Here is a 14,032-nt window from a genome sequence, read left to right on the forward strand (position 1 = left end):
GAATAGGGAAAACTGGGAACAGAATCGATCATTTATAAAGCCGGATCAGATCTCTTAGCTTTGCCTACTTCTAGACAAGTCATCTCCTCATCAGGTGTTACCTTAAAAACAAATTAATACACTGAGATATGATGCTTTTCTAACAGAGTACACATTCTGGAATTTAATGCACTATTGATTCCTTGCCAGAAGGAGAAAGATGTTGAACTGTCCTTATTTCAGAAGAATTTCACTTTGATACCTGGCTGTCAGTTCACAGCATGACACAAGTGTTTGAAAAAATAAACTGCTGTTGAGGACAAGAAATATGACAAAGTGAAAACTATAAATTTCATCTTTTTCACTCCTTCCATTTTTCAGCATCCATTTACAAAACAAGTCCATGGTTTTTTTTTGTTTGTTTGTTTGTTTTGACATGAAGGTCAAAGAAAACAGGCGGTTATAATCACATCAAGCTGACATATCTTGGTTTGAATCTTCATAATGACAAGATACAAACATCAGGAACATACAAGATAAACAGGCCGCCAGAAGTTAACTACAAGTTGTTAACTGCCAGGTCCAAAATTGTACAACTCTTAAGCTCCTTCTTACTCTATCCCTCAAAGAGGATCTACGATATTGCCCTAATATGACTTTTCATAATTTTCAAATTATTCAATTTAAAGTGCATTTCCACTAATTTTCTTTTTTTATAATCAATTTGTTATTCTCCTGCACATCAATGGCTTACATAATTTCCCGCTGTTCGCCTTTGTCTCTTTGATGTCTCTTTATGCTCAGTTCTAATATGTATAAAATCTATACTTCCTTTGAGGTCTAAGTCAAGGTTTTTTTTTTTTTTTTACCCCTTTGGCAAATATCTCCAGAGAAATATGTGATTATTGTCTCAGAGCTAACAATAAATTCACCTGAAGTAACCGTTTGGCACTTAATACTGTATTACATGGTTTATGAGAAAATTTAATCACTTCTTCCTTGATTGTAAATATCAGGGCAAATTAATCCTTATATACCTTACACTGAGCATCTCAGTTGCAATAAGATCAATATCTACTTATTTATTGCATATCTCTGCAACAAAAATTACGAGTACTCATGAACAATGAAGTACATTGCTTTAATGACTCCAGGAGTCACTCCTGGCATTTGGACTGGTAGTAAAGGTCCAAAGAGCTCAGGGATGGTAGGTTGTATAAATTCAACATAGTTTTCAACTCTTTCAGGGGATACTAGAGGAAATTATGAAACAATAGGGGACACCTGGGTTAACTCAGTACTACTTTTACAGATTGCTACAAATTGCATACTTTGGAGGCAATTGGAGACTGTATGTGGTGCTTTAAAATTCTCTTGGATTCCAAGTTATAAATCTTTCCAAATTACCTTGCCAACTGGTATGCCAGCACTTTCTGAGAGAAGGAAAAAATCAAATACTTGTACAAATTCTGATAATTCCACACAGAATCCTATGTCTCATAAAAAGTAAAATAATTATCCTACCTAGTTATTGGGTATATTTATAATCATCATTAATAATGATCTAATATGGTCACTAGAAATTTATCAGTGAATAATAAAGATGTATGATTTCAAGGATGTTTGTATAAATTTCTTTTTTCTTAAATGCAATTTTCACTACACAGATAGGACTCATGTTAGCATAAACTACCACCACTTTGGGTTTGATAGACTAAGACTTAGTGATTTTTCTCGAAGAGTTTTTATAATGTTTTTGTTTTGCTATTTTAATGTAACCAACCGAACAAATTTTTATAACTTCTTGACTTTAGGTCGTTATGCAAATTTAGACCTTCTAAAATAAACCGAGGTTGGTTTGGTTTTAAAGTAAAAAGGTTCACATGTCTTAGTTCAAAGAATTTGTGGTCTCTGAGAATCAATGTTAGGTTGCTGACAGTATAAAAGAGATCATTTATTCTCTATTGTATTCTTCTGATAAATGTTCATAATTATGAAGATCCTGAACATAAACTGTTGTTTGGTTAGTTTGCATAAACTTACAGTCAAATGCCCTGTACTCATCATTATAAGGAATTAAGTAAGGAATTAATTCTTGGTCACTATTTCATCTAAGTACCAGTATTTATTTTATAATTTTGATAAAAAAATTGTGAATTTAATTTCTTATTTTGCAAGCATAGTATATTAAAGATAAAACTTTAGCATGTCAGAAACTTCAGCAAATATTTGTTCAAGCTCCTTGATTTTACAGTTAAAGGAAAGAAAGCCTTTCAGTGGTGGAATGAACACCTTAATGAGATTCCCTGGTTTTCTTTTGATATTGCATGTTGATTTCCAGTAGTTTAACCTATACTTAAACCCCAGAACAATTTTTTTGACTGTCAATAATATTCTACTTTCTGTTTGAGTTCAGTGTAATCTCCAGGGATGATTGGATATAATAAGATTTGCTGTACTTTAAGTTAGTCATTTCATTTAGAGTAGAGTTGGTATTTAGAATTATCAATTTTGAGAGGGTGGGGTACTTTTAATTTCAAATTTATGTCCAATTCTTAAAAAATGGGTTATCATGAAGATAACATTTTGCATAGTAGGCAGACATTGTGTTTTTGTTATACACGTTTCAAATGGAAAGTATTTGCTGAGATATGAATTTCTGCATTTTTAACTGGGGGCTGCTTTTATTACAGGTTCTTCAGGAAGACAAAAGGCATGCTCTCTAAAAAGCTCATTATTTATTAGTCAGAGATTTAGTTTCAAAGCCTTATGTCAGTCTTTTTCAATGTGTTGTGTTGTTTGGTTGACATCAGGGGCAAGGGTTGATTGCTTGTTAGAAATGCAGATTCCCGGGCCTCCACCCACAACTGATGAAGTAAAATTTCTAGGAATGGGGTCAGAGAATCTGCATTTTAAATAAGCAACAAAGGAATTTTTGTGCACATTAATAGTAAGAACAACTATCACTGTGTTTTCCTACTCAGGCATTTATGAAATACAAGTAAATATCTTGTTCGTTAAACTTTGGTTCAGATCTTAAAATAGGATAAATACCCTCCAAGATCCCATTTGCTTTGGGTCTAAGCCTTATGTTTGGAATTTGACTTTTGATTGCATATCTGTCTGAAGGTAGGAAAGACCAGGAGAGAGCCACATGAAGAGCCTGAACTCCAGTGAAGACCTTGGTGTTTCAATTCCTCTAGAATACTCCTCCTCTAGGGGGGAATAAGAAATTCCACTATCTTGAACCAGATGTTTGCTCCAAGTCTTTGGGGTTAAGTTTAAATATGTCATCAGCTATTATGAAGGTCAGCTGCTGTTTATAGTATATTATAAAATCATGCAACTCAGACTCTACTAAAAGGCAGAGAAATGTTGAATTCATTTATTTGATGAATATTTATTGAGACCCTACTGGGCACTAGAAATAGAACAGTGGGGAAATTGATAAGATTCATGTTCTTATGGAAATTGCATTTTTAATGGTTGGAAATATAATAAATGAATCTTCTGAGATAGTAAAATGTAAGCCAGGAGATGAGAAAATAAGGTATGTGGGTATCTGAAAGAAAGAATTCCTGGTAAAGGAAACAGCATATGCCAGCACTCAGAGGGAGAAGCTTTCTGGGTGTTTAAGAAATGATTGTGACTGAAGTAAAATAATCTGAGGACAGGAGTCATGTCTGAGAGATAGTGGGGAGTGGTAGTGAGACAATGGAATGAGTTTGTTGCCGTATCTGAAAATTTCAATTTTTACTCTAATAACATTAGTGGTCTACAGAAATTTTGAGCAGGCTAGTTACAAAATTCCAGATTACATAAAGCCACTCTAGATTTTATCTTGAATAAAATGTAGAGGAAAATGGAAGGAAGCAAGATGATCTGTAATCTATAATTCAGGTGAGAAATGATTTCGAGTTAGGTCAGAGGAATAATAGTGGAGGTCAGACTCTGGAAATATTTTGAAGGTAACTTGGTGGATTTGAAGTGAAGTGCACAAGAAACGTTAAAACTAACTCTAAAGTTTTGGTTTGAACAACTGGAAGATTTTAACAAAGATAGGAGATGACTGAGAATAGTAGCTTTATAGGAAGGTCAATAATTTAGATTTTGAAATTTTCAGCTATGTTAAATTTAGATAAGTTTTCTTTATTTTTAATTTTTTGGGGGTCGTACACTGAGGTATGTGGCATCTTAGTTCCCCAACCAGGGCTTGAACCTTTACCTGCTGCATGACTCTGGACCTAGATAAGTCCCTGGATAACTTTTAGACCTCTAAGTAGAGAGAACAAGCTGAATAGGAGCATCTTGTATTACAGAGAGAGTCTCTATGGAGACACAGATGTGAAGTTATCTCTATTTAGATAGAACTTAACTCCAAGAACCAAGATTCAGTCACCAAGAGAGTGAGCATTGTTAGGGAAAGTAAAGGGATTAAAGTTTGTGCCTTGGGGCACCCAGCCTTAAGAAGTCTGGGAAATGAAGAGGAACTAGGAAATGATTCTGAAAAAAAGTAGGTAGAGTAAGAAGACAATGGAAGTGTGTGGCATGTTCTAGATGGTAAGAAAGTGTTTCAAAGAGAGTGACCACATCTGCCAGGTGCTGCTGGGAAGTATAGTCATAAAAGCCCTGGTCATTGGCCATTGGATTTATCAATATGAAGGTCACTAAGAATAACTATCTTTTATACAAAGCAAACTATATGGGATGGGGGCTGGGGTTATTGCACTTCAGCCTTTGAGTGAGGGGAGTTATGCAAAGTAAACTCAGTTGGCCAATACAATAGTGCGGGTGATTCACCAAAAATCTGAGTGATCTTATGTCACAGTTTGCCCATGACAGTCCCAGTTTACTTCAGACAGTCCTGGTTTATTCCTGTGGTGTTTAACAGTGACACTGATTTTCACTTTCAGATGTTTTCCAGCTGTGACAATAAATAAGTGGTCATATTACCTATAATACCATCATTAAGGGCTGTGGTCTTGATGCGCAAAACCTGATGTCCTGTCTAAAAAGCAAGAACAGTTGATATGACATTGCTTTTATCTGGTCATACTTGGCTGCAGTGGTGCAGACATGGAAGAAGCAGAGGCTTGGATTTAAACTGAGATACAGTTTGGTCAGTGGGTTTAGATGAAGAAATGGAGGAGCAAGAGAGTTAAGGTCACGTGCAGAAAGTTTGTAAAGTTTAACTATTGACTTCAATAGAGAAAGGAAGAGAAAACGGGTAGGTGGTGGTGGGGAGAAAGGGTGGTGATAGAGATTTTCAATTGCAGTGGGGTTGAGTATTTTCTGGATATGTGGAAATAGAAGGACTGAGATAGAAAGAAAGTGACAGAATGGAATGTTAGAATTTGAAATTAGAGTCATTAGTTAGAATTTGAAATTAGATGTTGAAAATGACAGTTTCCCATGTATGATTATGAAAATGAAAGGGCTGAAGTCAACTAGAGAATAAGATCACTAGAGGAGAAAAGTTCAAGGATCAGAGATAACAGGTGGGATAAATCACCTAGATATTTATATTACAAGAAATAGAATTGGTATTATATAGAAGAGAGTAACAGTAATTCAAGAGTTAATATATATGAGAAGTGAGGAGAGTGACTTTTAGGTTTGTTGACCAAAATTTGAAGTTTTGGTTATATTAATCACATGGCATGAATTGCAAACCTAGCTACTTTTAGAGAGGAAGAAGAGAAACTGGTCTGAAAGTTTGGGTTGGACGAAAAGGCATCCCAATTTTTGACCAAATCAATAGCATTCAAGAGAAAGAAGACACCTACCTACTTTAAGTACTAGTGATGAAACATGAATAGTGGGAATAAGAGTATTTAATATTGAACATAGGAAAAGCATTTGAGGAAACTTCTTTTCCTGAGTCCCTCTCATTCTGTTAACTGATCATCAAGTTGGGAGTGGGATCCCCGGGTGGCACTAGTGGTAAAGAACCTGCCTGCCAGTGGTGGAGATGTAAGAGGTACGGGTTCAATCCATGGGTCAGGAAGATCCCATGTGGAAGGCATGGCAACCCACTCCAGTATTCTTGCCTGTAGAATCCCATGGACAGAGGAATCCGGCGGGCTACAGTCCATGGGGTCACAAAGAGTCAGACATGACTGAAGCAGCTTAACACACATACACAAGTTGGGAAATACTCCTTTGTTCAATGCAAATATTCTCCTTCTTACTTATTTTATCTTTCTCCTCTTGTGCATTAACCCCTTGGATCTCTCCTTTCCCAGAGTCCCTCCTTCATCTTCCATAGAGAATGAGAAACTGGTTTTGCAAAAATTTGAAATCTTTTGTGCATGTATAAGTCAGGTAATTTGTTAACTTTTTTTTTTTTTCTGTTTTCCTAGGGAAATGAGTCAGCGTGCCAGTGAAAAAATAAAACTAGATGATCATTCTTAATAATCAGATTAACCACTTTATATGAAACCATAACATATAAGAAAGAACCAAACCATGAGATAGTAGTAAACCTTTGTTCTGCATCAGAGTGATTATCTGATTCCCAAACTTGTGGTTAATCTATGTGTAGAATGATGAAATGCTGGGAATATATCCCAGTGTCATTCAAGAAGGTAACCTTGGGAGAAACTATGCATTTACAATTGACTGTCTCCATGTCTTTATTGGCCAAGGTAGAGTACTTGAATGGGTAATACTGGCTCAGCTCGGCAAGGAATGCCTGTGTTGGGCAGAGTTCAGGACAGTGACCTCAAAGCTGGCCGGGTTCCCTGTGCTCACTTCTTATGTGGGTTTGTATTGCAATATGTGCTGAATTCCTAAGTCAAAATAATTGTTACCAAGAAAAATATGGTTTTCATCTCCTGAGATGAGACTAATGCTATTGCAGTGGTAAAGTAAGATGAGTAAATGCATGATAATCATCTGCCTTGAAAGTTGCTCTCTGCATATACTTGGGTGTCACAGGCAATCATATCTGGAAATACATCTGGAGAAGTAGTACTAGTAAAGAGTATGGAATGACACCCTTGGTAATAAAACTATTGACAGAGTAGACAGCTTATCTCTTTTTATAGACAAAGATTTTATCAGGATTAATTATCTAAAAAAATCTAAGGTGTTTGGAAATGCCCAGATAATTCTTTCCTGCAGACTCTTCTTTTCCATGGAGAGATGTTTTTCTTTAATTTCAAGCACTGCACAAAGAGAAACCGTCAACATAAACTTATTTTAAAAACTCTCTAGTAAAATGGTCTTGAAAGTTCCACAGAAACAGGAAAATGGAAATTTCTGGAATATGAAAGATCACATAATTCTACATACAATGTTTTATTAAATCTATACTGCCTTTGATTTTAAAGATGTTAATATGTGGGAAAAAGTCATCTTAGAATTCATAAGTAGTATTTCATTTAAAAATCCTCCTTAATGAAAATAAGGGGTATATTTCAGATTGTTTCATACTTATTCATTGAAATAAAAATTTTATGATTGGCCTCATGTGAGATTTTATATTAGCTTTTGTGAAGGAGTCCATGTTTGAGGAAGAACATTACCTTTTTAAAACATGGAAAGTTTATAAGGAAATAAGGTATTAAAACATTTTATACATAAGGTAAATTGTTAAATGTCAGTGATTTACTACCTCCTAATCTAATTATGAATGCTTTGTGGGTAAATTTTCCCTATATACTTTGGAAACTGATGGATACTGGAAATGCAGAGACTGAGAAAAGAGAAATAATATAAAAGCAAAGAAATGGCATAAATAGTTACAGGAAATTATTAATTATTTTATTAGTTCATTTAGATTAACATTTTTGCTAAATAACATTGTTTATTTAACTGATGCAAAGGTTTTTCTACTTCCTTTATTTATAAACTTTTCATAATATAAAATGTTTCCTATTCGTAAGTAGAAGTAGAGTATTATGAAAACCGTCAACTCCAAATTCTGTGGCACTTTCCTCATACTGGTAGAGTCGGAAAAAATAGTGACTCTTAATTTTGTTTGCCATCTTCTTTTTCTCCCTGTATGTTTCATATACTCAAATATAATAATAGTTTCATTGTGCTTGTTAACTGTGTATAGATGATATATGTCCTGTACTTTTATTTTCCAGTTTTGCTCAAATGTCCATTAGTATTGATACATATAGCTGGAGTGTATTTGTTTTTTTAATTCATTTTCAAGTAAACAGCATATTCATTATGTTACTATGTTGTATCAGACTAACTACTTAGGAATTAAATTAGTTACATTCAATAGCTTTAACTTGGCAAACATTTGATTAATCTTTATCAAATTTAATACATACTACTATAATATACCGTAAGTTTTTGCTACATTTTTTAAAAGTGGTCAAGCATTTTGACACTGGAAACACTTAATAGATAATGTTCATCTGAACAATAGCTTCTTGTTGCTCTACCCAGTACGATAACTTTCTATCGGTGGCAGCTGCTGTATTGTATATTCAATAACTAAATTAATGATGTATTCATTAACAAGACTTTTGAAATGGTTATGTCTTCTTAAAAAATAGGACTTGTGGATATATTGAGATCACAATAAAATTGTGGGTATCACTAAATGGTTAGAACAGTTGTAATAATTGGTAAGAGTCATTAAGAACAATGTAGTTATGTGTTACTAGATCTTGATTAGTTTTGAGTACTTAATTCTAAGTCTTATCACCAATCATTATGCCATTTCAATTGAAATCAGTAAAAAATATCAGAAAAGAGAGAATGTGCTTTGATAGTTGAAATAAGGAAGGGTAGCCTTCATGTGCCAGTGGAATTGTATTTTCTGACATTTTCTTCTGCAAGACTTGTTGAAATGAGTTTATGTTTGGGAGGATGATAATGAACTGTAATTTATCATCATAACAAATGGAATATCACGTGAAGAAACAAAGCACTCTGTGACCATTGTGTGTCGTGTGCTAAGAGCTACAGCTTACGTGAGTCCGTGGGGCATTCTGTGATTTATGTTCTGGCTGCCTGAAGGCTATGTGTATGTGACTGAGGGAGGTATACTTGCATCTAGGACAGAGGGAATGTAAAATGCTGCCTCTTGGCAAGCTGGGTTCTACATAAAACACGAACATTTTCACAGTGTGCTCCTCCTGAGGATAATCATGTCAATTCAAGAAGTAGAGAAGTTCTCCAGCTACATTCAAGGTGTCCTTGAAATAAACAAAGATCCGTGCATATCAGTGAAGTTAGCTTCCTTATATAAGAGGCTTTATATATGAAAAAACTGCCACATTGAAGCTATGCGAAGGCTCAAGAAATGGATAAAACTCAGGAATTAAAACAAATTATTTCAATGAAACAATCAATAGGGTACTAATGAATGGTTGTAAATCAAGTGTTGACTATTAATATCTGTTGATTTTTATTAGTTTGCAAATATTTATTGAATGATCACTTGATGCCAGAAACAATTCTAGATACTGAGGCTATAGCAATGAACAAAGCAGTGGAATTCCTACTCTAGAATGACAGTAGACAGTTAAGTTCATAATATGTAAGTGATTTTAAGTGCTACAGAGTAAGTTAAAAACAGAGTAAGAAGGTAAGGAGTGAAAGTAGGGACTCTATATGTAAAGATATAATGGAATCTTTATTTTTTATGGAGATTTAGTTGATTTACAATGTTATATCATTTCAGATACACAGCATAATAATTAAGATTTGTATATATTATACTGCATTTTTAGTTATCGTAAAATATTGGCTGTATTCCCTGTGCTGTACAGTATATCCTTGTAGCTTGTTTACTGTATACATAATACCAAATTGCTAAATTGGTATTTAGAGAAAAGAGGGTGTTAACTGCAGATAAGATAGTAAACAAACAAAACAAGACTAATGAGTTAGTAAAAAGTCCGAGATAATTTAATATGGGGATTGTGTGTGAGAGAGTAAGAAAGACAGATGATCTACATGAACTGAATTCAAGGGGAAAATGTAAAAAATATTGCTCAGTTGAAGATAACCTTGAGTATATAAATGAAGTGAGGGGCTTTCTAGGTGGCGCTAGTGATAAAGAACCCACCTGTCAATGTGGAAGACATAAGGGACGCTGGTTTGATCCCTGCGCTGGGAAGATCCCCTAGAGGAAGGCGTGGAAGAGGAAGAGAGGAAGGCAGTTCACTCCAATATTCTTGCCTGGAGAATCCCATGGACAGAGAAGCCTGGTGGGCTACCGTCCCTGGGGTCACAAAGAGTTGGACATGACTGAAGCAACTTAGTATGCACACACGTGTGGATGAAGTGGGCTCACTAACTATAAATGTAATTAATGGAAAAACCTCACCTCAAGATATGGTGATAGTTCATATTTATTATGTGTACTATTTATGTTTCCTGTGTACTGTTTGCTGAGCAGAGTGTAAAGTTCTGTGTTCAGTATGCTATTTCTCCCTCTCCCTCCCCCCATCTTTCCCTTGATCCTTTCCCCTTCTTTCCCCTATTTCTTCCCTCCCTGCTCCCCCTGTCTCCTTCACTCTATTCCATTCTTTCTTTTATTCTTTTGTTTCTTTCAGCTGTCTTATGGCAGAGCTCAGCTCTCATCTTTCTTTACCTGAGAGGAAACTGAAACTTAAAAGAATTTGAGTCTGCTTCCCATAGTGGCACAGCTAGCAAGAGACAAATGCAATAGTAAAACTCATGTATATCTTATTCTAGAGTCTAGACTATAAACATAGTCCTGTTTATAGCCTTTAAGTTGACTCAAAAAACATGAAAGCAAAAAGAAAAATTATTCAGGAAAGAAAAGCAGTACATTAGACCTCACTTCATGAAATGTCAAAATAGAATGGGATATGTTCACAATGATTTCTAAAAGGGTGAGGTTGGGGAAGATTTCAGACAGAAAAATAATTGTTTATTATATTAGTTATTCCTACTATCTTTGTAGTAGGAATATAGCTAAGGCATGGAAGGACACTGAGAACGTGCCTCCGCATTGCCTTTTATGAACACTGCTGAGAAAATCATCACCAACTCAATGATGCATCACTGACTGGATGGACAGGAGTTTGAGCAAGCTCCGGGAGCTGGGGATGGACAGAGAGGCCTGGCGTGCTGTAGTCCATGGGGTTGCAAAGAGTCATACACAACTGAGTGATTGAACTGATGAGAAAATAGAACAGGCAACTCAGAAAGAAATACAATGTAAGGAACAAGGAAGGGAAAGAGATGACATAAAATAAATACCAATACTATGAAAATAGACTTTTTTTTCTTTTGGCTATAATATGAAATTCAAAGTGAATATCAAAAATAATTGAAAGACTGCCTGAACTAAAATTAACAAAGCCGTGAAAATAAAAGACCATCTAGTGCTGGGAAACAGTGGGAGGTAAGATGAGACAGAGGGAAGTATGTAAACATAAAATGCTAAAGTTCTCATGTTAAAAGATTTGATTCATTTTTCTTTCTCCAGTTTTACTGAGATAAAATAGACATATTTGGCCCATGGGGTCACAAAGTGTTAGACATGACTTAGTGATTGGGCAAACACACACTGTGTAAGTTTAGTCACAGAAGCTAGGTCACTTCAGCTGTTTCTGACCTCTTGTGACTCCATGGACTGTAGCCCACTAAGCTTCTCTGTCCATAGGATTCTCCAGGCAAGAATGCTGGAGTGGGTTGCCATTTCCTTTTCCAGGAGATCTTCCCGATCCAGGGATCGAACCCACAACTTTTGCATCTTCTGCATTGGCAGGTGGCTTCTTTACCACCAGCATCAACCAGGAAGCCCCAGTTTAAGGTAAACAACATTATATGACATAGTGACTTGACTTAAATGCATCATGAAATGATTATCACACTTTAAATTTAGCAAATACTGTCATTTTCTATAGATACAAAAATTAAAAAATAGAAAAAATACCGTTCCTTGTGATGAGCACTCAGGATTTATTCTTAACAATTTTCACAAATAATATACAGAAGTGTTACCATGTTATAAATTGCATACCTAGTACTTATCTTGTAACTAGGAGTTGGGACCTTCTGACTACCTTTTTCTAATTTCCCCTCCCTCCACACCCAATTTCTGGAATCAATAAATCTGGTATTATTTTCCATGTGTTTGTTATATTTTGAAGTATCATTCACTGACATTGCTATGTTAATTCCTGTTGTAGAACATAGTGATGTTTCTACACATTTCAAAATGATCACCAAGAGAAGTCTAGTTACAATCTTTCACCATATAAAAGTATTATATAGTTATTGACTCTATTCCCCAGCTGTACGTTACATACGTGTGACTCAATTATTTTGCACCTGCAAGTTTGTGCCTCTTACCCTCCCTCCCCTATTTCTTCTCAACTCTCTCCTTTCTGGCGACCACTTGTTTGTTCTCTATAGCTTCCAACTCTGTTTTATTGTGTTCATTTATTTTGCTTTTTAGACTCCACATATTAGTGAAATTACATAGTATTTGTCTTTCTCTGACTTACTTCCCTTAACTTAATACCCTCTGATTCCATCCATGTTGTCACAGATGGTTAAATTTGATACTACTTGTGGCTGAGCAGTATTCCGTGTGTGTGTGTGTGTGTGTGTGAGAGATCATTATCCATTCATCTGCTGATGGTACTTGGGTTGCTTCTGTATCTTGGATGTTGTGATGGTGCTGCAGTGAATATTGCGGTGCACGTGTCTTTTCGAATTAGAGATTTTGTTTTCTTCAGATAAATACCCAGGTGTTGGAATTGCTGAATCATGTAGCAGTTCTCTTTTTAATGATTTAAGGAATCTCCATATGGTTTTCCATGGTGACTGCACAAATTTGCATTTCTCCGAGTACACAGGGGTTTCCTTTTCTCCACATGCTCACCAGGAGTTGTTACCTGTTGTCCTTTTTATATGAGCCATTCCAGCAGGCATGAGGTGATGCCTCGTTGTGGCTTTGATTTGCATTTGAGTGATGATGAGTGATGCTGAGCACATTTTCCTTTGCCTGATGGTCATTTATGTCTTTGGAAAAATGCCTGTTCAGATCCTCTGCCCATGTTTTACTTGGATTGTTTGGTTTTTGATATTGTGTTGTACAAATTCTTTGTATATTTTGTATATTAACCCCTTACCAGATACAAAGCTTACAAATATCTCTCTCATTCAGTAGGTGGCCTTTCATATTAATTTTACAGATCTTGAACCATCCTTGCATCCCTGTGATAAACCCCACTTGATCGTGGTATATGATCCTTTTGATGTATTGTCGAATTGAGTTTGCTAAAATTTTGTTAAGGAATTTTGCAATTATTTTCATCAGTAATTTTCTTTCATGTGATATCTTTGGTTTTAGTACTGGGTGATGCTGGCATCATAGAATGAGTTTGGAAGTGTTCTTTCTTCTGAATCTTTTAAAATAGGTTGAGAAGGAGAGGTATAAACTCTTTAAAGGTTTAGTGGAATTCACCTGTGAAGTTTTCTAGTCTTGGACTTTTTTTTTTATTGGAAGTTGTTTTCTTATTCCTAATTCAATTTCATTTGTGGTCAGTGGTCTATTCATAATTTTCTATTTCTTCCTCATCAGTCTTCAGAGATTGTAAATTTCTGATAATTTGTCCATTTCTGATAGGTTGCCCACTTTATTGATGTATAAATGTTCATAGTGATCCCTTACTCTCTTTTGTATTTCTGTGATGTCAATTGTAACTTCTTTTTTCATTTTTGAGTTTATTGATTTGGATCACCTATCTCTTTTCTTGTTATGTTTGGCTAAAGGTTTGTCAATTTTGTGTATCTTTTCAAAGAACCAGCTTTTAGTTTCATTGATCTTTTCTATTTTTTTTTGAGTGTCTATTTCTTTTATGTCTGCTTTGATGTTTATAATGTCTATCCTTAAACTCTCTTATGTTTGGTTTGTCCTTTTTCTAGTTCCTATAGGTGTAAGGTTAGATTGTTTATTGGAGAGTTTTTTTATTCCCTGACATAGGTATCACTATAAACTTCCATCTTAGAACTGCTTTTCCTGTGTCCCAACATTGGATTGTGGTGTTTTAATTTTCTTTTGTCTCCCAAGGATAGTTTAATTTCTTCTTTTATTTCT

This window comes from Muntiacus reevesi, chromosome 17 (genome assembly GCF_963930625.1).
Source record: "Muntiacus reevesi chromosome 17, mMunRee1.1, whole genome shotgun sequence".
Taxonomy (NCBI): Eukaryota; Metazoa; Chordata; class Mammalia; order Artiodactyla; family Cervidae; genus Muntiacus; species Muntiacus reevesi.